At 46.5% G+C, this 22,428-nt stretch overlaps 23 non-coding genes across 23 annotated transcripts; all 23 read left to right on the forward strand.

Annotated features, from left to right (window-relative positions):
- The first annotated feature begins 429 nt into the window (after positions 1 to 429).
- On the forward strand, positions 430 to 502 carry Trnar-ucg (transfer RNA arginine (anticodon UCG)). The gene has a single exon. It is a non-coding gene; the product is annotated as a tRNA-Arg (tRNA).
- A 439-nt stretch (positions 503 to 941) lies between these two features.
- Trnak-cuu (transfer RNA lysine (anticodon CUU)) lies at positions 942 to 1,014 on the forward strand. Its single transcript has one exon. It is a non-coding gene; the product is annotated as a tRNA-Lys (tRNA).
- A 321-nt stretch (positions 1,015 to 1,335) lies between these two features.
- Trnat-agu (transfer RNA threonine (anticodon AGU)) lies at positions 1,336 to 1,407 on the forward strand. Its single transcript has one exon. It is a non-coding gene; the product is annotated as a tRNA-Thr (tRNA).
- A 539-nt stretch (positions 1,408 to 1,946) lies between these two features.
- Positions 1,947 to 2,019, forward strand: Trnar-ucg (transfer RNA arginine (anticodon UCG)). Its single transcript has one exon. It is a non-coding gene; the product is annotated as a tRNA-Arg (tRNA).
- Positions 2,020 to 2,458: 439 nt separating this feature from the next.
- Positions 2,459 to 2,531, forward strand: Trnak-cuu (transfer RNA lysine (anticodon CUU)). Its single transcript has one exon. It is a non-coding gene; the product is annotated as a tRNA-Lys (tRNA).
- A 321-nt stretch (positions 2,532 to 2,852) lies between these two features.
- Positions 2,853 to 2,924, forward strand: Trnat-agu (transfer RNA threonine (anticodon AGU)). Its single transcript has one exon. It is a non-coding gene; the product is annotated as a tRNA-Thr (tRNA).
- A 539-nt stretch (positions 2,925 to 3,463) lies between these two features.
- Positions 3,464 to 3,536, forward strand: Trnar-ucg (transfer RNA arginine (anticodon UCG)). Its single transcript has one exon. It is a non-coding gene; the product is annotated as a tRNA-Arg (tRNA).
- Positions 3,537 to 3,975: 439 nt separating this feature from the next.
- On the forward strand, positions 3,976 to 4,048 carry Trnak-cuu (transfer RNA lysine (anticodon CUU)). Its single transcript has one exon. It is a non-coding gene; the product is annotated as a tRNA-Lys (tRNA).
- Positions 4,049 to 4,369: 321 nt separating this feature from the next.
- On the forward strand, positions 4,370 to 4,441 carry Trnat-agu (transfer RNA threonine (anticodon AGU)). Its single transcript has one exon. It is a non-coding gene; the product is annotated as a tRNA-Thr (tRNA).
- A 539-nt stretch (positions 4,442 to 4,980) lies between these two features.
- Trnar-ucg (transfer RNA arginine (anticodon UCG)) lies at positions 4,981 to 5,053 on the forward strand. The gene has a single exon. It is a non-coding gene; the product is annotated as a tRNA-Arg (tRNA).
- A 439-nt stretch (positions 5,054 to 5,492) lies between these two features.
- Positions 5,493 to 5,565, forward strand: Trnak-cuu (transfer RNA lysine (anticodon CUU)). Its single transcript has one exon. It is a non-coding gene; the product is annotated as a tRNA-Lys (tRNA).
- A 321-nt stretch (positions 5,566 to 5,886) lies between these two features.
- Positions 5,887 to 5,958, forward strand: Trnat-agu (transfer RNA threonine (anticodon AGU)). The gene has a single exon. It is a non-coding gene; the product is annotated as a tRNA-Thr (tRNA).
- A 539-nt stretch (positions 5,959 to 6,497) lies between these two features.
- Trnar-ucg (transfer RNA arginine (anticodon UCG)) lies at positions 6,498 to 6,570 on the forward strand. The gene has a single exon. It is a non-coding gene; the product is annotated as a tRNA-Arg (tRNA).
- A 439-nt stretch (positions 6,571 to 7,009) lies between these two features.
- On the forward strand, positions 7,010 to 7,082 carry Trnak-cuu (transfer RNA lysine (anticodon CUU)). The gene has a single exon. It is a non-coding gene; the product is annotated as a tRNA-Lys (tRNA).
- A 321-nt stretch (positions 7,083 to 7,403) lies between these two features.
- On the forward strand, positions 7,404 to 7,475 carry Trnat-agu (transfer RNA threonine (anticodon AGU)). The gene has a single exon. It is a non-coding gene; the product is annotated as a tRNA-Thr (tRNA).
- A 6,612-nt stretch (positions 7,476 to 14,087) lies between these two features.
- Trnak-cuu (transfer RNA lysine (anticodon CUU)) lies at positions 14,088 to 14,160 on the forward strand. The gene has a single exon. It is a non-coding gene; the product is annotated as a tRNA-Lys (tRNA).
- An 880-nt stretch (positions 14,161 to 15,040) lies between these two features.
- On the forward strand, positions 15,041 to 15,113 carry Trnar-ucg (transfer RNA arginine (anticodon UCG)). Its single transcript has one exon. It is a non-coding gene; the product is annotated as a tRNA-Arg (tRNA).
- A 439-nt stretch (positions 15,114 to 15,552) lies between these two features.
- Trnak-cuu (transfer RNA lysine (anticodon CUU)) lies at positions 15,553 to 15,625 on the forward strand. Its single transcript has one exon. It is a non-coding gene; the product is annotated as a tRNA-Lys (tRNA).
- A 321-nt stretch (positions 15,626 to 15,946) lies between these two features.
- Trnat-agu (transfer RNA threonine (anticodon AGU)) lies at positions 15,947 to 16,018 on the forward strand. The gene has a single exon. It is a non-coding gene; the product is annotated as a tRNA-Thr (tRNA).
- A 539-nt stretch (positions 16,019 to 16,557) lies between these two features.
- On the forward strand, positions 16,558 to 16,630 carry Trnar-ucg (transfer RNA arginine (anticodon UCG)). The gene has a single exon. It is a non-coding gene; the product is annotated as a tRNA-Arg (tRNA).
- Positions 16,631 to 17,069: 439 nt separating this feature from the next.
- Trnak-cuu (transfer RNA lysine (anticodon CUU)) lies at positions 17,070 to 17,142 on the forward strand. The gene has a single exon. It is a non-coding gene; the product is annotated as a tRNA-Lys (tRNA).
- A 321-nt stretch (positions 17,143 to 17,463) lies between these two features.
- Positions 17,464 to 17,535, forward strand: Trnat-agu (transfer RNA threonine (anticodon AGU)). Its single transcript has one exon. It is a non-coding gene; the product is annotated as a tRNA-Thr (tRNA).
- Positions 17,536 to 18,074: 539 nt separating this feature from the next.
- Positions 18,075 to 18,147, forward strand: Trnar-ucg (transfer RNA arginine (anticodon UCG)). The gene has a single exon. It is a non-coding gene; the product is annotated as a tRNA-Arg (tRNA).
- Positions 18,148 to 22,428: the final 4,281 nt, after the last annotated feature.

The raw sequence follows: 22,428 nt of genomic DNA on the forward strand, positions 1-22,428 counted from the left end.
GGTGCTATTAAAGTAGGCACCAGAAACTGCTGCTTTTGGGAGTCTCCGGAGAATGCCGACGTGAAATACTTGGTTCTTGTGATGTATTTTCTACCCCTGATAGAGATCCTCACGGTTGTCGTCGTCGTCGTCGTCGTCGTCGGCGCCGCCGCCGCTTTGGTAATAGCGGCAACTCGCCATTGTATCTCATAGGGTGAGGTACCTTCTGCAACCGACTGAGATGGCACTAAGCGATTGAAGCTGATTTGCACGCTCTTGTTTGATGAGCGTCATAAGGGCTTGAATGTAACTTGCGATGGGACACAGCAAGAAGTAGCGTCGCATTTTTAGTACTGAAATTGGAGAATTGCGTCAAAGTTGGTAAATTCATTCCGGGAAGTGCACAAATGGCGATAATGAGGTGTGTTTGGGGAAGCGTATTGCGCCAGTGACCGTGTGGCCTAATGGATAAGGCGTCGGACTTCGGATCCGAAGACTGCAGGTTCGAATCCTGTCACGGTCGAGTTTTTCCAGTTCTGCAAAAGATGCATGCTGTTTTACTGTGTTGTTTGAGTACTACAAAACTAGTTGAAAGTTGCTGCTGTCCGCTTCCTGGCTGCAAACCGGCGTCTACCTGAAGCTCAAGCAAGACAAGGGTGATCTGTAGCGAAATTTTCGGCACAGAGCCGTTCAGGAGAGTTTTTGTTGGAACTACTGCGTCTGATTCAGGGCCCAAGAGCTACGGCACAGGCGTGTGCGCACAGTCGAGCATGTGTGTTGAATAATGGTGCTGATAGCCACGTATCATTTGAAGCAGATTTGATGCCTTTCGGAGACAATTTTTCATTGAATAGGATTGTAGCTCATTTGTGGCAGCAGGAAATAAGCTGTAGTCAAAAGGATCTTCCATAGATGGTCGCAGGTCCCATCAGTACTGTAAGGCTCGTAAAGCATTGTGTGGAGCCCGGCTAGCTCAGTCGGTAGAGCATGAGACTCTTAATCTCAGGGTCGTGGGTTCGAGCCCCACGCTGGGCGGCGCAAAATTTTGTGTCTACGCGGATGCAACCTGCGCCCCTCTCGTGAGCCTTGCGTAATGAACGTAACGGGTTACGACGATGCCTAGCTTCGTATGAATATCAGAGGAATGGTATTTGAAGCTGAAAGTAACTCTGAAATGAAATAAATGTGTTGTTTTGGAATTTTAGGTGTACATCGATATCGTGTGAGATGTGTAGGAAAGCAGCAGCTGTGCTAACTAAATGCAAATAATGGTCGCTAATGCGGTGCGTTTCCAGCTGAAGATCTCCGATTCACTAGTCCATAAGAACAAAGTACCCGAAAAGCGCGGTAGGAGGCGCCTCCTTAGCTCAGTGGCAGAGCGCTGGTCTAGTAAACCAGAGGTCGTGAGTTCGATCCGCACAGGAGGCAAATGAATTTTGTAAAAGCCCCTCCCACCGTGGCCCTTTCGAAAAAAGCGGTCAAGGATAAAACAAATTATAAATGGGTGCGGTATTTAAGAAATGCTCTCGCAAATGAATAGTGCGAATGGTGCTATTAAAGTAGGCACCAGAAACTGCTGCTTTTGGGAGTCTCCGGAGAATGCCGACGTGAAATACTTGGTTCTTGTGATGTATTTTCTACCCCTGATAGAGACCCTCGCGGTTGTCGTCGTCGTCGTCGGCGCCGCCGCCGCTTTGGTAATAGCGGCAACTCGCCATTGTATCTCATAGGGTGAGGTACCTTCTGCAACCGACTGAGATGGCACTAAGCGATTGAAGCTGATTTGCACGCTCTTGTTTGATGAGCGTCATAAGGGCTTGAATGTAACTTGCGATGGGACACAGCAAGAAGTAGCGTCGCATTTTTAGTACTGAAATTGGAGAATTGCGTCAAAGTTGGTAAATTCATTCCGGGAAGTGCACAAATGGCGATAATGAGGTGTGTTTGGGGAAGCGTATTGCGCCAGTGACCGTGTGGCCTAATGGATAAGGCGTCGGACTTCGGATCCGAAGATTGCAGGTTCGAATCCTGTCACGGTCGAGTTTTTCCAGTTCTGCAAAAGATGCATGCTGTTTTACTGTGTTGTTTGAGTACTACAAAACTAGTTGAAAGTTGCTGCTGTCCGCTTCCTGGCTGCAAACCGGCGTCTACCTGAAGCTCAAGCAAGACAAGGGTGATCTGTAGCGAAATTTTCGGCACAGAGCCGTTCAGGAGAGTTTTTGTTGGAACTACTGCGTCTGATTCAGGGCCCAAGAGCTACGGCACAGGCGTGTGCGCACAGTCGAGCATGTGTGTTGAATAATGGTGCTGATAGCCACGTATCATTTGAAGCAGATTTGATGCCTTTCGGAGACAATTTTTCATTGAATAGGATTGTAGCTCATTTGTGGCAGCAGGAAATAAGCTGTAGTCAAAAGGATCTTCCATAGATGGTCGCAGGTCCCATCAGTACTGTAAGGCTCGTAAAGCATTGTGTGGAGCCCGGCTAGCTCAGTCGGTAGAGCATGAGACTCTTAATCTCAGGGTCGTGGGTTCGAGCCCCACGCTGGGCGGCGCAAAATTTTGTGTCTACGCGGATGCAACCTGCGCCCCTCTCGTGAGCCTTGCGTAATGAACGTAACGGGTTACGACGATGCCTAGCTTCGTATGAATATCAGAGGAATGGTATTTGAAGCTGAAAGTAACTCTGAAATGAAATAAATGTGTTGTTTTGGAATTTTAGGTGTACATCGATATCGTGTGAGATGTGTAGGAAAGCAGCAGCTGTGCTAACTAAATGCAAATAATGGTCGCTAATGCGGTGCGTTTCCAGCTGAAGATCTCCGATTCACTAGTCCATAAGAACAAAGTACCCGAAAAGCGCGGTAGGAGGCGCCTCCTTAGCTCAGTGGCAGAGCGCTGGTCTAGTAAACCAGAGGTCGTGAGTTCGATCCGCACAGGAGGCAAATGAATTTTGTAAAAGCCCCTCCCACCGTGGCCCTTTCGAAAAAAGCGGTCAAGGATAAAACAAATTATAAATGGGTGCGGTATTTAAGAAATGCTCTCGCAAATGAATAGTGCGAATGGTGCTATTAAAGTAGGCACCAGAAACTGCTGCTTTTGGGAGTCTCCGGAGAATGCCGACGTGAAATACTTGGTTCTTGTGATGTATTTTCTACCCCTGATAGAGACCCTCGCGGTTGTCGTCGTCGTCGTCGGCGCCGCCGCCGCTTTGGTAATAGCGGCAACTCGCCATTGTATCTCATAGGGTGAGGTACCTTCTGCAACCGACTGAGATGGCACTAAGCGATTGAAGCTGATTTGCACGCTCTTGTTTGATGAGCGTCATAAGGGCTTGAATGTAACTTGCGATGGGACACAGCAAGAAGTAGCGTCGCATTTTTAGTACTGAAATTGGAGAATTGCGTCAAAGTTGGTAAATTCATTCCGGGAAGTGCACAAATGGCGATAATGAGGTGTGTTTGGGGAAGCGTATTGCGCCAGTGACCGTGTGGCCTAATGGATAAGGCGTCGGACTTCGGATCCGAAGATTGCAGGTTCGAATCCTGTCACGGTCGAGTTTTTCCAGTTCTGCAAAAGATGCATGCTGTTTTACTGTGTTGTTTGAGTACTACAAAACTAGTTGAAAGTTGCTGCTGTCCGCTTCCTGGCTGCAAACCGGCGTCTACCTGAAGCTCAAGCAAGACAAGGGTGATCTGTAGCGAAATTTTCGGCACAGTGCCGTTCAGGAGAGTTTTTGTTGGAACTACTGCGTCTGATTCAGGGCCCAAGAGCTACGCCACAGGCGTGTGCGCACAGTCGAGCATGTGTGTTGAATAATGGTGCTGATAGCCACGTATCATTTGAAGCAGATTTGATGCCTTTCGGAGACAATTTTTCATTGAATAGGATTGTAGCTCATTTGTGGCAGCAGGAAATAAGCTGTAGTCGAAAGGATCTTCCATAGATGGTCGCAGGTCCCATCAGTATCGTATGGCTCGTAAAGCATTGTGTGGAGCCCGGCTAGCTCAGTCGGTAGAGCATGAGATTCTTAATCTAAGGGTCGTGGGTTCGAGCCCCACGCTGGGCGGCGCAAAATTTTGTGTCTACGCGGATGCAACCTGCGCCCCTCTCGTGAGCCTTGCGTAATGAACGTAACGGGTTACGACGATGCCTAGCTTCGTATGAATATCAGAGGAATGGTATTTGAAGCTGAAAGTAACTCTGAAATGAAATAAATGTGTTGTTTTGGAATTTTAGGTGTACATCGATATCGTGTGAGATGTGTAGGAAAGCAGCAGCTGTGCTAACTAAATGCAAATAATGGTCGCTAATGCGGTGCGTTTCCAGCTGAAGATCTCCGATTCACTAGTCCATAAGAACAAAGTACCCGAAAAGCGCGGTAGGAGGCGCCTCCTTAGCTCAGTGGCAGAGCGCTGGTCTAGTAAACCAGAGGTCGTGAGTTCGATCCTCACAGGAGGCAAATGAATTTTGTAAAAGCCCCTCCCACCGTGGCCCTTTCGAAAAAAGCGGTCAAGGATAAAACAAATTATAAATGGGTGCGGTATTTAAGAAATGCTCTCGCAAATGAATAGTGCGAATGGTGCTATTAAAGTAGGCAGCAGAAACTGCTGCTTTTGGGAGTCTCCGGAGAATGCCGACGTGAAATACTTGGTTCTTGTGATGTATTTTCTACCCCTGATAGAGACCCTCGCGGTTGTCGTCGTCGTCGTCGGCGCCGCCGCCGCTTTGGTAATAGCGGCAACTCGCCATTGTATCTCATAGGGTGAGGTACCTTCTGCAACCGACTGAGATGGCACTAAGCGATTGAAGCTGATTTGCACGCTCTTGTTTGATGAGCGTCATAAGGGCTTGAATGTAACTTGCGATGGGACACAGCAAGAAGTAGCGTCGCATTTTTAGTACTGAAATTGGAGAATTGCGTCAAAGTTGGTAAATTCATTCCGGGAAGTGCACAAATGGCGATAATGAGGTGTGTTTGGGGAAGCGTATTGCGCCAGTGACCGTGTGGCCTAATGGATAAGGCGTCGGACTTCGGATCCGAAGATTGCAGGTTCGAATCCTGTCACGGTCGAGTTTTTCCAGTTCTGCAAAAGATGCATGCTGTTTTACTGTGTTGTTTGAGTACTACAAAACTAGTTGAAAGTTGCTGCTGTCCGCTTCCTGGCTGCAAACCGGCGTCTACCTGAAGCTCAAGCAAGACAAGGGTGATCTGTAGCGAAATTTTCGGCACAGAGCCGTTCAGGAGAGTTTTTGTTGGAACTACTGCGTCTGATTCAGGGCCCAAGAGCTACGCCACAGGCGTGTGCGCACAGTCGAGCATGTGTGTTGAATAATGGTGCTGATAGCCACGTATCATTTGAAGCAGATTTGATGCCTTTCGGAGACAATTTTTCATTGAATAGGATTGTAGCTCATTTGTGGCAGCAGGAAATAAGCTGTAGTCAAAAGGATCTTCCATAGATGGTCGCAGGTCCAATCAGTACTGTAAGGCTCGTAAAGCATTGTGTGGAGCCCGGCTAGCTCAGTCGGTAGAGCATGAGACTCTTAATCTCAGGGTCGTGGGTTCGAGCCCCACGCTGGGCGGCGCAAAATTTTGTGTCTACGCGGATGCAACCTGCGCCCCTCTCGTGAGCCTTGCGTAATGAACGTAACGGGTTACGACGATGCCTAGCTTCGTATGAATATCAGAGGAATGGTATTTGAAGCTGAAAGTAACTCTGAAATGAAATAAATGTGTTGTTTTGGAATTTTAGGTGTACATCGATATCGTGTGAGATGTGTAGGAAAGCAGCAGCTGTGCTAACTAAATGCAAATAATGGTCGCTAATGCGGTGCGTTTCCAGCTGAAGATCTCCGATTCACTAGTCCATAAGAACAAAGTACCCGAAAAGCGCGGTAGGAGGCGCCTCCTTAGCTCAGTGGCAGAGCGCTGGTCTAGTAAACCAGAGGTCGTGAGTTCGATCCTCACAGGAGGCAAATGAATTTTGTAAAAGCCCCTCCCACCGTGGCCCTTTCGAAAAAAGCGGTCAAGGATAAAACAAATTATAAATGGGTGCGGTATTTAAGAAATGCTCTCGCAAATGAATAGTGCGAATGGTGCTATTAAAGTAGGCAGCAGAAACTGCTGCTTTTGGGAGTCTCCGGAGAATGCCGACGTGAAATACTTGGTTCTTGTGATGTATTTTCTACCCCTGATAGAGACCCTCGCGGTTGTCGTCGTCGTCGTCAGCGCCGCCGCCGCTTTGGTAATAGCGGCAACTCGCCATTGTATCTCATAGGGTGAGGTACCTTCTGCAACCGACTGAGATGGCACTAAGCGATTGAAGCTGATTTGCACGCTCTTGTTTGATGAGCGTCATAAGGGCTTGAATGTAACTTGCGATGGGACACAGCAAGAAGTAGCGTCGCATTTTTAGTACTGAAATTGGAGAATTGCGTCAAAGATGGTAAATTCATTCCGGGAAGTGCACAAATAGCGATAATGAGGTGTGTTTGGGGAAGCGTATTGCGCCAGTGACCGTGTGGCCTAATGGATAAGGCGTCGGACTTCGGATCCGAAGATTGCAGGTTCGAATCCTGTCACGGTCGAGTTTTTCCAGTTCTGCAAAAGATGCATGCTGTTTTACTGTGTTGTTTGAGTACTACAAAACTAGTTGAAAGTTGCTGCTGTCCGCTTCCTGGCTGCAAACCGGCGTCTACCTGAAGCTCAAGCAAGACAAGGGTGATCTGTAGCGAAATTTTCGGCACAGAGCCGTTCAGGAGAGTTTTTGTTGGAACTACTGCGTCTGATTCAGGGCCCAAGAGCTACGGCACAGGCGTGTGCGCACAGTCGAGCATGTGTGTTGAATAATGGTGCTGATAGCCACGTATCATTTGAAGCAGATTTGATGCCTTTCGGAGACAATTTTTCATTGAATAGGATTGTAGCTCATTTGTGGCAGCAGGAAATAAGCTGTAGTCGAAAGGATCTTCCATAGATGGTCGCAGGTCCCATCAGTATCGTATGGCTCGTAAAGCATTGTGTGGAGCCCGGCTAGCTCAGTCGGTAGAGCATGAGATTCTTAATCTAAGGGTCGTGGGTTCGAGCCCCACGCTGGGCGGCGCAAAATTTTGTGTCTACGCGGATGCAACCTGCGCCCCTCTCGTGAGCCTTGCGTAATGAACGTAACGGGTTACGACGATGCCTAGCTTCGTATGAATATCAGAGGAATGGTATTTGAAGCTGAAAGTAACTCTGAAATGAAATAAATGTGTTGTTTTGGAATTTTAGGTGTACATCGATATCGTGTGAGATGTGTAGGAAAGCAGCAGCTGTGCTAACTAAATGCAAATAATGGTCGCTAATGCGGTGCGTTTCCAGCTGAAGATCTCCGATTCACTAGTCCATAAGAACAAAGTACCCGAAAAGCGCGGTAGGAGGCGCCTCCTTAGCTCAGTGGCAGAGCGCTGGTCTAGTAAACCAGAGGTCGTGAGTTCGATCCTCACAGGAGGCAAATGAATTTTGTAAAAGCCCCTCCCACCGTGGCCCTTTCGAAAAAAGCGGTCAAGGATAAAACAAATTATAAATGGGTGCGGTATTTAAGAAATGCTCTCGCAAATGAATAGTGCGAATGGTGCTATTAAAGTAGGCACCAGAAACTGCTGCTTTTGGGAGTCTCCGGAGAATGCCGACGTGAAATACTTGGTTCTTGTGATGTATTTTCTACCCCTGATAGAGACCCTCGCGGTTGTCGTCGTCGTCGTCGGCGCCGCCGCCGCTTTGGTAATAGCGGCAACTCGCCGTTGTATCTCATAGGGTGAGGTACCTTCTGCAACCGACTGAGATGGCACTAAGCGATTGAAGCTGATTTGCACGCTCTTGTTTGATGAGCGTCATAAGGGCTTGAATGTAACTTGCGATGGGACACAGCAAGAAGTAGCGTCGCATTTTTAGTACTGAAATTGGAGAATTGCGTCAAAGATGGTAAATTCATTCCGGGAAGTGCACAAATGGCGATAATGAGGTGTGTTTGGGGAAGCGTATTGCGCCAGTGACCGTGTGGCCTAATGGACAGTCGCGCTTGAGACACGGAGCTATTCGGACGTGCTGAGAGCGCTGTTAACCGGTGTGTTTACGAGTTGTGATATTGTGTTGTTTCTACTTTCTGTTGGACGTGCAGTGATTGTTTTCCGTTAATTGTGGTGAAGTTTCTAACCCTTTTCGCTGTTATTATTTGGCGGCCTTGACCGCTTGTAAATTTCTGCTATGGCCAGGTTATTTCCCAGGAAAAGTACCCTCCGCTTTGAGTTTGAAAAGTCAACCCGTCACGTACAACCGACGTCACTGGAAATTCATGATTGGATAGTGGACGTTATTGGTATCAATTCTGATCAGGTGCACACTGCGTATTACGACATGGAGCAGTATTGTTTTTTTGTCAAATTACTGAACCCTGTGTTGCTGGATAAGATACTCATGAAGCATGGCGGGCGAGTTGAGTTCCGACATCGGGATAACTCTGTAAGTACCGTTACCGTTACTAATGCCGATGTAGAATATAAAAATGTACGTATTTTTAATCTGCCCCCGGAAGTTGAAAATTGTTATTTGAAAGATGTGCTAAGCAAGTATGGGGATGTCAAACAGATTCGTAATGAACGCTGGTGTAGCCAGCATCGCCTGCAGTGTTTCAGTGGTGTTCGGTCAGTAGATATGCATGTGAAGGTCAATATTCCTTCCCATATTATGGTTTGCGAATACAGGGTTCAAGTTACGTACTCTGGTCAAACTTTGACGTGTCACGTCTGCAATGAGAGTGGCCACATGCGTCAAGATTGTCCCAAACGGGTTTTCGTCTTAAAAAATTCCTTACAGCAACGGAAACGGTTAACGCTCGCGGAGATTATTACCGATAATCAAGCGGCAGAAAGTGCTACAGCCGGTGGTGCATCTGCGTTGCATGAACCGGAAGTCGTGCGCATTGAGGAATTTCCAACCCTGCCTCGGAAAATTACGGACGAACCGACACTTGCGACCGGAGACACTGCTACCAACAAACGGCGTAGGACTTGTGACGGTAGTAGTTCTGAGGACGAAGCCCACAATACACCAGAATCAAAGAGACAAGACTCGCAGGAACGTAGATCTGATACTAAGTTCTTAAAAGGTCCCGTTCTAGTAGACGATTTTTCCTCTGGCATGTCACATAGTGACATTTCAGCTGCTGTCGCGGCGTCGCAGGGTACGGATGGTCGGCCCTCCGACCAACCACAGCACCAGGTTCCGGTGGACCGACCGACATGTGAACAGCAGGTCGCTGCAGGGGCTCACCACGGCGTAGACAGTTGTGATAGTAAACAGACCACACCTTTGGATGAGGATGCCGGACAGCCAACGGCGGCGGCTCGCGACACGGCAACACAACAGGAATGTTGTCATAACACGGAACGCGAACATAAACAGCAGTCGGTGTCGGAAACTGTCAACAAACCACTTCATGTGGAGTTTGATGACAAACGTGTTGATAGCGAAAGTACTTCCGCAGCTGGTTTGCCGCCGGAGGACACGCCGCGAGTGATTCCGGCCGTGGTGTCGGGACCGTCGTCGGCCGTTGACATTCCCCACGACCCGCCCACGCCGCCGTCTGCCGAGATGGCTCATAGTGGGCGCCGCAGGAACAGAATCCAACCAAATGTGAACGTTGTCCGAAAGAAAACTAAGAATAAAGATGCCGGGGGCAAACACAACGAGCATGACTTGGCTTTACAACCGGATACACAAATGGAATGGCATGACGATCCGACCGTTGGCGATGATTAATTCATCCCCCTTCCTGCATAGGTCTCAGTATGTCACAGGCTTATAAAATAACAACGTTAAATGTTAACAAGATCCGATCCGACGTCAAGGTACGTGCTCTACAACAATATCTTTACGAGTCGGATACAGACGTCGCCCTTTTACAAGAGGTGGCCTTGCAGCAAATAAACCTTACCGGTTTTGTTGCAATAATCAATTCTTCCCCGGAAACGAACGTGGGGACTGCCGTCTTAATTAGGGAAGGTATTCCAGTTGCCAACATTGAAAGATTAGAATCCGGTCGAGGACTGAGTGTCAATATTTTTGGCGTTACTGTTATTAATTTGTACGCGCCTTCCGGGAGTACTCGTAGAGCTGACAGAGCACGCTTTTATAAGGAAGATATCATTTATTTACTGCGGAACAATCCTACGCAGCTGATCATTGGAGGTGATTTTAATTGTGTATTGTCCAGAAAAGATCAGACACCGAATTTTAATTATTCACCTGATTTAAACCGTCTTGTTTATGATCTTAAACTCAAGGACGCCTGGGAAGCTCGGTACCCTACTTTAGTGAGGTACACACACATCGTTGGAAACTCCTGTAGCAGGATCGACAGGATTTATGTGTCTGATAATTTAACAACTAACTTATTAACTGTAGAAACTATTCCTACCAGCTTCTCAGACCACAGTGGCGTGGTTGCGTGTATCAACTTACAACAACAGCCCACGCGCTGGTTTAAAAATCAGTGGCATCTTAATCTTGCATTATTAACCGACTCAGATCTGGAGGAGGCCGTAAGGCGTGCTTGGGACCAGTGCCTCCGCACTATTCATGCCTTCCCTAGCATTATAGCATGGTGGACCTATAAAGCGAAGCCCAAACTGCGCAGGGTTCTTATGTCCCTTGGTATTGAACGGGCTACTGGAATTCGCAGGACAATGGAATTTTATTACTCCGTATTAAGAGATTTGTATGACAGAGCGGATGCCACGGCTACTAGAATAGGGGAAATTCAGAGAATCAAAGCTAAATTAATCAGTCTGAAACGGGAGCAGTTAGAAGGACTAAAGGTTCGATCCAAAGTTAAATCAGTACGCGCGGACGAAATGGTGGCCTTGTATCACCTTGTCAAGCACGCGAAGAATAGAAGGAGGGCTTTCATTGATGAACTTAAACTCGAAGATGGCACGACGGTCACAAATCAACGCGATATCGTCAGAGAACTTTACAGCTACTTTGTCAGGACTTATACTTCAACCGCTCCCCATGCAGACAGCGCTTCTCAACTCCTTGAAGTTCTTTCTTCGAGGATAACTGCAGACGAAAGTGACAGTCTTTCTTCCGGTTTCAGTCACGAAGACGTTTTCGACATCATCTGCAGTTCCCCTACTAACAAGTCCCCTGGGCCTGACGGTCTTCCCATTGAATTTTATAAAAAGTTCTGGCACATACTAGGAGAGAAGATCACAGACATGGTGAACGAGGTCTTGCAGGGGCAGTCTGTTCCAGGAGAGTTTAAGGAATGTAAAATTGTTCTCCTCCCTAAGACCAGAGGTGGAAAATCTGTAACCAATCTTCGGCCGATATCACTACTGAATTCCGATTACAAGATTGTAGCTCGTGCAGTTAAGATGAGGCTTCTGCCGCTCACTTCCAACCTACTTTGCGAACAGCAAACATGTGCTTTTCGGCGGACTATCCTGCAAACGGTCGCCTTTTATAGGGATATTATTGCGCTAGCTGACGCCAGCAACGTAAGATGTGGTCTGCTCTTTCTTGATTTTTTTAAGGCATTTGATCTTGTCAATCACACGTACCTACTAGAGACACTGCGGCGCTTGGGCTTCTTACCGTCCGCGATCGCAATGATAAAGAATGTGGCCATCGGAATCACTGCAAAAATTTCAGTAAATTCGCAACTCACGCAACGGCTACTAATCGACAGAGGTGTCCCTCAGGGCAGCCCGTTGTCGATGTTGCTGTTCGTCATTTCGCTCGAGCCGCTCCTCACGCACCTGCAGGCGAAGCTTAGTGGTTTAACGATCTCAGGAGTGAAGTCCGTAACAGGAGCCTATGCGGATGATGTTGGGATTGTTATCAGAGATGAGTCTGACGTCACTGAGCTTGAAGCTGTCCTCAAGACCTACTGTCAGGCGTCTGGAGCACACATAAATGAACAGAAAAGCAAGTTTTTAAATCTGCGAGGCCTTGATCGTCTTCCAATTTCATGTGCCACACACGTCAGTGAACTTAAAGCTCTAGGGATAGTGTTGAAGGCGTCAACATTAAACATGACGGCAGCCAACTGGAGGGATGTGGCTCACAAAATCAACGGTGCAGTAATTGATAACTACCACAGAAGTCTGAACCAATTTGACAGAATTACATTGATTAATACGTGTGTTTTATCTAAGGCCTTCTACACGGCGCAGGTTCTTCCTCTTCCTGCAGGAGTGGCTCAAAATATCATGTCAAAAGTTACGAAATTTCTATGGAGAGGCGAGATCTTTCGTGTATCTGCACGAACAGCAGCGCTACACCCTACGCATGGAGGGATGGGATTGGTTGACATACGGAGCAAAGCACTGGCTCTGTACGTGTCACGTACGGCGGAAATCATACAGAAGGAACCTCATGGTCTTACGGCACAGTTATTTCATGCTGTCCGGCCACACAGTCTTGAACCTCCGCTGAATGTTCAACCTATTTGTTACCGGCTTAAACATATCAGAGAGTATTATCTCCAGTATAGCTACCTTAGTCACCAGTTATGGCAAACTCAGTCTTTAACGGCAAAAGCAATTTTGGCGGAAAGGAGGGAACACGAAAGCCAGAATCCGATTGTTAACAAATATAGTGGAGTAAAATGGGATACAGTATGGCGAAACGTTGGTTCCACTGTTTTGAGCTCGGATGCTCGTACTGCGTGGTACAAAGCAGTCAATAATATAATAAGTACCAATGAGCGACTCCACCGGATAGGACTGAGTGCTACCGACCTCTGTCTTCACTGCGACCTCCTAGATACCGTGCTGCACAGGTGCACCTGTGGGGAACGTCTCCACAACTGGAACTGGATTCAGCAACAAGTCGCACTTATCACTCGCAGTGTTCCCGGAAATGTCCAGGCGAAGATGATCTATCGACCTGATTTTAAGTTTTACCCACAGACGAAAAATAACGCTGTGATCTGGTTACTGGGTAATTATTCTAGTTATATCTTTAACAAACTTGGCGATGATGATCCTGTCCAATTCAAAATGCATATGGCAATCGAATTTCACAAAACACTTCAATACAAGAATCATGGCAAGAACTTTGGAAATATGCTTAAAATTGTCTTCGAGAAAATGGGAATAGGGTAGTGTACCGGGTATGTGGGGGTGAATTGGGACACGGAGCACGTGTAGTGCCGCGAAGAGGCCCCACTGCTTCTGCGCCGTGTCCTGACTTCAGCCACTGCGCCTCGGTACCTCCCTCTAACGGTGAACATGGATCAGCGGAATACTCTTGGATCCGAGATGAGACACAATAACATTTTTTCTTTCTTCTTGAAAAAATTGTTCACGGTGCTCCCCAAAGGAGGGGATTTGTTTATTTTTTCTTTAAAAAAAAATAAAGAAAAAAAATACAAAAAAAATTTCAAAAAAGTAAACATAAAGAAAAATTAACAAACACTTTAAAAACAATTGCAAAAATAAAACATAGAACAAGTAAAAAAGACAAACAACAAACCAAAAAAAAAAAAGTGGTTAATAAAAAAAAAAAAAAAGCGGTCTAAGGCGCTGGTTTTAGGCACCAAAAAAAAAAAAAAAAAAAAATGGATAAGGCGTCGGACTTCGGATCCGAAGATTGCAGGTTCGAATCCTGTCACGGTCGAGTTTTTCCAGTTCTGCAAAAGATGCATGCTGTTTTACTGTGTTGTTTGAGTACTACAAAACTAGTTGAAAGTTGCTGCTGTCCGCTTCCTGGCTGCAAACCGGCGTCTACCTGAAGCTCAAGCAAGACAAGGGTGATCTGTAGCGAAATTTTCGGCACAGTGCCGTTCAGGAGAGTTTTTGTTGGAACTACTGCGTCTGATTCAGGGCCCAAGAGCTACGCCACAGGCGTGTGCGCACAGTCGAGCATGTGTGTTGAATAATGGTGCTGATAGCCACGTATCATTTGAAGCAGATTTGATGCCTTTCGGAGACAATTTTTCATTGAATAGGATTGTAGCTCATTTGTGGCAGCAGGAAATAAGCTGTAGTCGAAAGGATCTTCCATAGATGGTCGCAGGTCCCATCAGTATCGTATGGCTCGTAAAGCATTGTGTGGAGCCCGGCTAGCTCAGTCGGTAGAGCATGAGACTCTTAATCTCAGGGTCGTGGGTTCGAGCCCCACGCTGGGCGGCGCAAAATTTTGTGTCTACGCGGATGCAACCTGCGCCCCTCTCGTGAGCCTTGCGTAATGAACGTAACGGGTTACGACGATGCCTAGCTTCGTATGAATATCAGAGGGCCGGCACGGTAGCTCAGCGTGTTCGGTCAGAGGGTTAGCTACCTTCTGTAATAAAAAAACTGAGTTAATCGATCAACAACGAACTTAAAACGGATGTCTTACGATGTCCGCCTCGAGCAGATGCAACGAACAAAAGCGAACAAAATGAGACTAAAAAAAAAAAAAAAAAAAAAAGTGGCAGAGCGCTGGTCTAGTAAACCAGAGGTCGTGAGTTCGATCCTCACAGGAGGCAAATGAATTTTGTAAAAGCCCGTCCCACCGTGGCCCTTTCGAAAAAAGCGGTCAAGGATAAAACAAATTATAAATGGGTGCGGTATTTAAGAAATGCTCTCGCAAATGAATAGTGCGAATGGTGCTATTAAAGTAGGCAGCAGAAACTGCTGCTTTTGGGAGTCTCCGGAGAATGCCGACGTGAAATACTTGGTTCTTGTGATGTATTTTCTACCCCTGATAGAGACCCTCACGGTTGTCGTCGTCGTCGTCGGCGCCGCCGCCGCTTTGGTAATAGCGGCAACTCGCCATTGTATCTCATAGGGTGAGGTACCTTCTGCAACCGACTGAGATGGCACTAAGCGATTGAAGCTGATTTGCAAGCTCTTGTTTGATGAGCGTCATAAGGGCTTGAATGTAACTTGCGATGGGACACAGCAAGAAGTAGCGTCGCATTTTTAGTACTGAAATTGGAGAATTGCGTCAAAGATGGTAAATTCATTCCGGGAAGTGCACAAATGGCGATAATGAGGTGTGTTTGGGGAAGCGTATTGCGCCAGTGACCGTGTGGCCTAATGGATAAGGCGTCGGACTTCGGATCCGAAGATTGCAGGTTCGAATCCTGTCACGGTCGAGTTTTTCCAGTTCTGCAAAAGATGCATGCTGTTTTACTGTGTTGTTTGAGTACTACAAAACTAGTTGAAAGTTGCTGCTGTCCGCTTCCTGGCTGCAAACCGGCGTCTACCTGAAGCTCAAGCAAGACAAGGGTGATCTGTAGCGAAATTTTCGGCACAGTGCCGTTCAGGAGAGTTTTTGTTGGAACTACTGCGTCTGATTCAGGGCCCAAGAGCTACGCCACAGGCGTGTGCGCACAGTCGAGCATGTGTGTTGAATAATGGTGCTGATAGCCACGTATCATTTGAAGCAGATTTGATGCCTTTCGGAGACAATTTTTCATTGAATAGGATTGTAGCTCATTTGTGGCAGCAGGAAATAAGCTGTAGTCGAAAGGATCTTCCATAGATGGTCGCAGGTCCCATCAGTATCGTATGGCTCGTAAAGCATTGTGTGGAGCCCGGCTAGCTCAGTCGGTAGAGCATGAGACTCTTAATCTCAGGGTCGTGGGTTCGAGCCCCACGCTGGGCGGCGCAAAATTTTGTGTCTACGCGGATGCAACCTGCGCCCCTCTCGTGAGCCTTGCGTAACGAACGTAACGGGTTACGACGATGCCTAGCTTCGTATGAATATCAGAGGAATGGTATTTGAAGCTGAAAGTAACTCTGAAATGAAATAAATGTGTTGTTTTGGAATTTTAGGTGTACATCGATATCGTGTGAGATGTGTAGGAAAGCAGCAGCTGTGCTAACTAAATGCAAATAATGGTCGCTAATGCGGTGCGTTTCCAGCTGAAGATCTCCGATTCACTAGTCCATAAGAACAAAGTACCCGAAAAGCGCGGTAGGAGGCGCCTCCTTAGCTCAGTGGCAGAGCGCTGGTCTAGTAAACCAGAGGTCGTGAGTTCGATCCTCACAGGAGGCAAATGAATTTTGTAAAAGCCCCTCCCACCGTGGCCCTTTCGAAAAAAGCGGTCAAGGATAAAACAAATTATAAATGGGTGCGGTATTTAAGAAATGCTCTCGCAAATGAATAGTGCGAATGGTGCTATTAAAGTAGGCACCAGAAACTGCTGCTTTTGGGAGTCTCCGGAGAATGCCGACGTGAAATACTTGGTTCTTGTGATGTATTTTCTACCCCTGATAGAGACCGTCGCGGTTGTCGTCGTCGTCGTCGGCGCCGCCGCCGCTTTGGTAATAGCGGCAACTCGCCATTGTATCTCATAGGGTGAGGTACCTTCTGCAACCGACTGAGATGGCACTAAGCGATTGAAGCTGATTTGCAAGCTCTTGTTTGATGAGCGTCATAAGGGCTTGAATGTAACTTGCGATGGGACACAGCAAGAAGTAGCGTCGCATTTTTAGTACTGAAATTTGAGAATTGCGTCAAAGATGGTAAATTCATTCCGGGAAGTGCACAAATGGCGATAATGAGGTGTGTTTGGGGAAGCGTATTGCGCCAGTGACCGTGTGGCCTAATGGATAAGGCGTCGGACTTCGGATCCGAAGATTGCAGGTTCGAATCCTGTCACGGTCGAGTTTTTCCAGTTCTGCAAAAGATGCATGCTGTTTTACTGTGTTGTTTGAGTACTACAAAACTAGTTGAAAGTTGCTGCTGTCCGCTTCCTGGCTGCAAACCGGCGTCTACCTGAAGCTCAAGCAAGACAAGGGTGATCTGTAGCGAAATTTTCGGCACAGTGCCGTTCAGGAGAGTTTTTGTTGGAACTACTGCGTCTGATTCAGGGCCCAAGAGCTACGCCACAGGCGTGTGCGCACAGTCGAGCATGTGTGTTGAATAATGGTGCTGATAGCCACGTATCATTTGAAGCAGATTTGATGCCTTTCGGAGACAATTTTTCATTGAATAGGATTGTAGCTCATTTGTGGCAGCAGGAAATAAGCTGTAGTCGAAAGGATCTTCCATAGATGGTCGCAGGTCCCATCAGTATCGTATGGCTCGTAAAGCATTGTGTGGAGCCCGGCTAGCTCAGTCGGTAGAGCATGAGACTCTTAATCTCAGGGTCGTGGGTTCGAGCCCCACGCTGGGCGGCGCAAAATTTTGTGTCTACGCGGATGCAACCTGCGCCCCTCTCGTGAGCCTTGCGTAACGAACGTAACGGGTTACGACGATGCCTAGCTTCGTATGAATATCAGAGGAATGGTATTTGAAGCTGAAAGTAACTCTGAAATGAAATAAATGTGTTGTTTTGGAATTTTAGGTGTACATCGATATCGTGTGAGATGTGTAGGAAAGCAGCAGCTGTGCTAACTAAATGCAAATAATGGTCGCTAATGCGGTGCGTTTCCAGCTGAAGATCTCCGATTCACTAGTCCATAAGAACAAAGTACCCGAAAAGCGCGGTAGGAGGCGCCTCCTTAGCTCAGTGGCAGAGCGCTGGTCTAGTAAACCAGAGGTCGTGAGTTCGATCCTCACAGGAGGCAAATGAATTTTGTAAAAGCCCCTCCCACCGTGGCCCTTTCGAAAAAAGCGGTCAAGGATAAAACAAATTATAAATGGGTGCGGTATTTAAGAAATGCTCTCGCAAATGAATAGTGCGAATGGTGCTATTAAAGTAGGCACCAGAAACTGCTGCTTTTGGGAGTCTCCGGAGAATGCCGACGTGAAATACTTGGTTCTTGTGATGTATTTTCTACCCCTGATAGAGACCGTCGCGGTTGTCGTCGTCGTCGTCGGCGCCGCCGCCGCTTTGGTAATAGCGGCAACTCGCCATTGTATCTCATAGGGTGAGGTACCTTCTGCAACCGACTGAGATGGCACTAAGCGATTGAAGCTGATTTGCAAGCTCTTGTTTGATGAGCGTCATAAGGGCTTGAATGTAACTTGCGATGGGACACAGCAAGAAGTAGCGTCGCATTTTTAGTACTGAAATTTGAGAATTGCGTCAAAGATGGTAAATTCATTCCGGGAAGTGCACAAATGGCGATAATGAGGTGTGTTTGGGGAAGCGTATTGCGCCAGTGACCGTGTGGCCTAATGGATAAGGCGTCGGACTTCGGATCCGAAGATTGCAGGTTCGAATCCTGTCACGGTCGAGTTTTTCCAGTTCTGCAAAAGATGCATGCTGTTTTACTGTGTTGTTTGAGTACTACAAAACTAGTTGAAAGTTGCTGCTGTCCGCTTCCTGGCTGCAAACCGGCGTCTACCTGAAGCTCAAGCAAGACAAGGGTGATCTGTAGCGAAATTTTCGGCACAGTGCCGTCATTCCGGCTCTAGCTGTCTGCGCGTTAGGACGTGTCCGCTGCTGCTCCGTGTACGTCAGTGGTGCCGCCAAGTCCTGAGCTTTAGTTTGTTGCCGTTTGTGAATTTCTGTGTTTGTACGTGTCTGGTGTTATTGTGCAAAGTTTCTGTGTGTTTTCGTCCGTGATAACGGTCGTGCTTTGGAGGAATTTCGGTTTATTACCGGGATCTCCTCGTAACTGAAGAAAAATGGCTGGAATTGTCCGGAAGAATACCCTGGTTTTCTCTTTCGAGAAGGAAACACGTGCAGTGCAACCTACAGCTTTGGAAATCCATGACTGGTTGACCGACGTAATTGGAGTAAGTTCTGATTCCGTACATACCACCCAATTAGATGCTGACAAATACTGTGTCTTTGTCAAATTTTTTAATCCTGTGGATGTCGAGAAGCTGTTGTTGAGGTGGGGTAGTGTTGCTGACTTTGTGCATAGAGATGGGTCTAAAAGTAGTGTTTCGATTCGGAGAGCGGATATCACGTATAAAACTGTAAGAGTGCTAAATATTCCTATTGAAGTAGATAATCAGCTGATTAAAGAGGCGCTTTCGAAATACGGGGAGATCCAGTCCATTGTCAACGAAAGGTGGTCCAAATTGTATAAATTACAGTGTTTCAATGGCATACGATCAGTAGAAATGGAAGTTAAAGCCAATATACCATCTTTTCTTTCTATTGCTGGTCATAAAGCGCATATCGTATATTCAGGGCAGGTCCAGACATGTAATATTTGTAATGAAACGGGTCATTTCCGTCAAGACTGTCCTCGCCGTGTCTATGTCCTTAAAAATAGCCTTACGCAGCGTCAGCGTCTAACGCTTAATGATGTCCTGCCTAACATTCATCAACCTCCCCCGGCCAGTAATGATGGAGCTAGTACTTCTGATGTAACTGCCGTAAATGTTGCTGATTTTCCTCCCTTGCATGTAATTACCGATCGCAGTTCTTCTACCCACGAATGCGATCTGCAAACTAAAAAGAGACCTTTAGACACAACTGAAGACTGTTCAGACGATGATACATCGCAGTCCAACCGTAAACAAAAGCAATGCAGTGAGGGTGCGGGTGAGGACGTAAACAGTAAACATGTGGCAGTGACGCCAGCAGCAGAGGCCCTCCCGCCGCCAGCTGCTGCTGCCACAGAGTTAGAACACATGGACGCGAAAACACTGGCTCCGATCACGGCGATACAGGAGTCGAGTTCTGAGGAACAGAAAGCGATGGATCGGACTCAGCCCTGCGAATCTACAGACCCACCGCACTCCCTTCCCGTTGCACCGATAGAGGTCGCGGAAGGAACTGAAACTGGAACTAGACTTAACAAACAGGACTGCGTCGAGGCCACCTCCGCCCAATCGGCGCAAGATGCGGATCACTCGCGGTCACACACTGCCACTGCAGAGGTTCAAAGACGCAGGATAAAACCTCAACCGAATCTCAAAGCATCTCGTAACGCCGATAACCAAAAACTCGGAAAAGAGGATGTGAAAGCCAAAAACGTATCATATGAAATAATTTCTGAAGTATCCCCCGAGAAAAACTCAAAGAAACTTGATGGTGCAAAACCCCACTGTAAAGATAAGTCTGACCTGGTAAAGAATCCGTCATTGAACTGACACAGCCAAGTCTCACTCGAGAAATGATACTGCTAAATGCCACCATGTTCCTGCACAATTTCGGTGACAACGGAATTACCAATATGCCAAATTCGTAGTTGACTGTTTTTAGTATAGTTTTTTTTTCTTTCTTCTTTTTCTTCTATTACCTCCAGGAGTGATTGTTACTTTTCTCTGACAGTAGGGATTTTTTTGTCCTTATTTTCATAAGGAAGCTACATGTGCCAGGCATACACAATAACAACTATAAACATTAACAGGATTAAGTCAGAACCGAAGATTGCTGCTCTCAAGGATTTCCTTTACGAATCAGGAACTGACATTGCTTTGCTGCAAGAAGTCGTGATGCCTGACCTTAAAGTTGCAGGCTATGTAGAAATACTAAACATCTCCCTCGAAACAAAGGTGGGGACAGCAATTTTAATCCGGGAAGGGATCCCTGTAACTGATGTCGAGAGACTGGACTCGGGCAGAGCAATAGGAATTACCGTTTTTGACGTTACTATTATTAACCTGTATGCCCCGTCAGGGACCTCCAATAGACCGGAAAGGGCACATTTTTTTAGAGAAGAAATAATATATCTATTACGGAAAAACCCGCCAGAACTTTTAATTGGCGGCGATTTTAACTGTGTACTCAATAAAAAAGATCAGACTCCCAATTTTAATTGCTGTAACGAGTTGAAGCGGCTAGTCACGGATCTAAAACTCAGAGATACTTGGGAAATTAAATATCCCACTGTTGTTGCTTATACGTACATAGCTACACAGTCCTGTAGCAGGATTGATAGGATATATGTGTCACAAGGTATGGAAAGATCCTTAGTTAAAGTCGAGACGATTCCTGTATATTTCTCCGACCATTGCAGTATGCTGGCTTCTCTCAATTTAAGGGCACAACCAACTCGCCGTTTAAGAAGTCAGTGGAAGCTGAACGTATCTTTGTTACAGGACAATGAGTTAGCAGATGTTGTCCACGAAACGTGGAATATGTGCTTGCGCTCGGTAGATCGCTATGTGACTGTTACCGACTGGTGGTGCAACAGGGCAAAACCAAAACTGAGGAACGTTTTAATTCATTACAGTCTTCAACGATCCCGAGAACTCAAGAACACCATAGAGTTTTATTATGCAATGTTACGAAACTTGTATGACCAGGCGAGCATTTCCGGTATTCGTTTGGAAGACATTAAGAAAACTAAGGCCAAATTACTCCGTATTAAACAACAACAGCTGGAAGGACTAAAAGTAAAGTCAAAAGCCAAGACATTATCAGAGGACGAAACTGCTTCCTTGTATCACCTCTTGCGACACGCAAAATACAGGAGACGAACCTTTCTTGATGAGATCCAGACTTCGACCGGTCTGACCATTACTTCTCAGAAAGAGATTGTCAACGAGGTTTACAAGTATTACCACAATCTATATTCAGCCAGTCCGTTATGCGAAGAATCCTTCGAAGAATTTCTTGGCAGCATAGTTCCTCAGCTGTCAGAAGAGGAAAATGAAGGACTTCTTACTGATTTCACTGAAGAGGAACTCCACGAAACCGTCCGCAAGTCTCCTTTACAAAAGTCACCGGGGCCGGATGGGTTGCCCGTTGAATTTTATCTACGATACTGGTCACTCATAGGAGCACAGTTCACTCAAATGGCAAACGAGATTATCCAAGGAAAACCACTACCTGCTGCTATGAAAGAATGCACAATAGTACTAGTTCCAAAGACAACTTCGAAGCGAAATCTAAACAACTTTCGCCCTATTTCGTTGCTTAACTCCGACTATAAAATCATAGCTAGAATGTTAAATAACAGACTTTCACTTTTAGCCAAAAAAATAGTAAGTCAACATCAGTCATGTGTACCTGGCAGGACTATTTTCAAAAGTATTGCGGAATACAGGGACTTAATTGCCATCACTTCAGTGACGAACATCAAATGTGCCATTTGTTTTATTGATTTTCACAAAGCCTTCGACCGTGTGGATCACAGGTTCCTTCTTACAACAATGAGAAGAATCGGCTTTGACGAACGAGCTCTCAGTGTGGTTAAGAACGTTGCGTTGGGAATCAGCGCAAGTATCTCTGTCAACTGCCAAAGAACTAAGAACTGAGAAGTAATGGTCAGACCGGTCGAAGTCTGGATCTCATCAAGAAAGGTTCGTCTCCTGTATTTTGCGTGTCGCAAGAGGTGATACAAGGAAGCAGTTTCGTCCTCTGATAATGTCTTGGCTTTTGACTTTACTTTTAGTCCTTCCAGCTGTTGTTGTTTAATACGGAGTAATTTGGCCTTAGTTTTCTTAATGTCTTCCAAACGAATACCGGAAATGCTCGCCTGGTCATACAAGTTTCGTAACATTGCATAATAAAACTCAATGGTGTTCTTGAGTTCTCGGGATCGTTGAAGACTGTAATGAATTAAAACGTTCCTCAGTTTTGGTTTTGCCCTGTTGCACCACCAGATACG

This window comes from Schistocerca nitens, chromosome 8 (assembly GCF_023898315.1).
Source record: "Schistocerca nitens isolate TAMUIC-IGC-003100 chromosome 8, iqSchNite1.1, whole genome shotgun sequence".
Lineage (NCBI taxonomy): Eukaryota > Metazoa > Arthropoda > Insecta > Orthoptera > Acrididae > Schistocerca > Schistocerca nitens.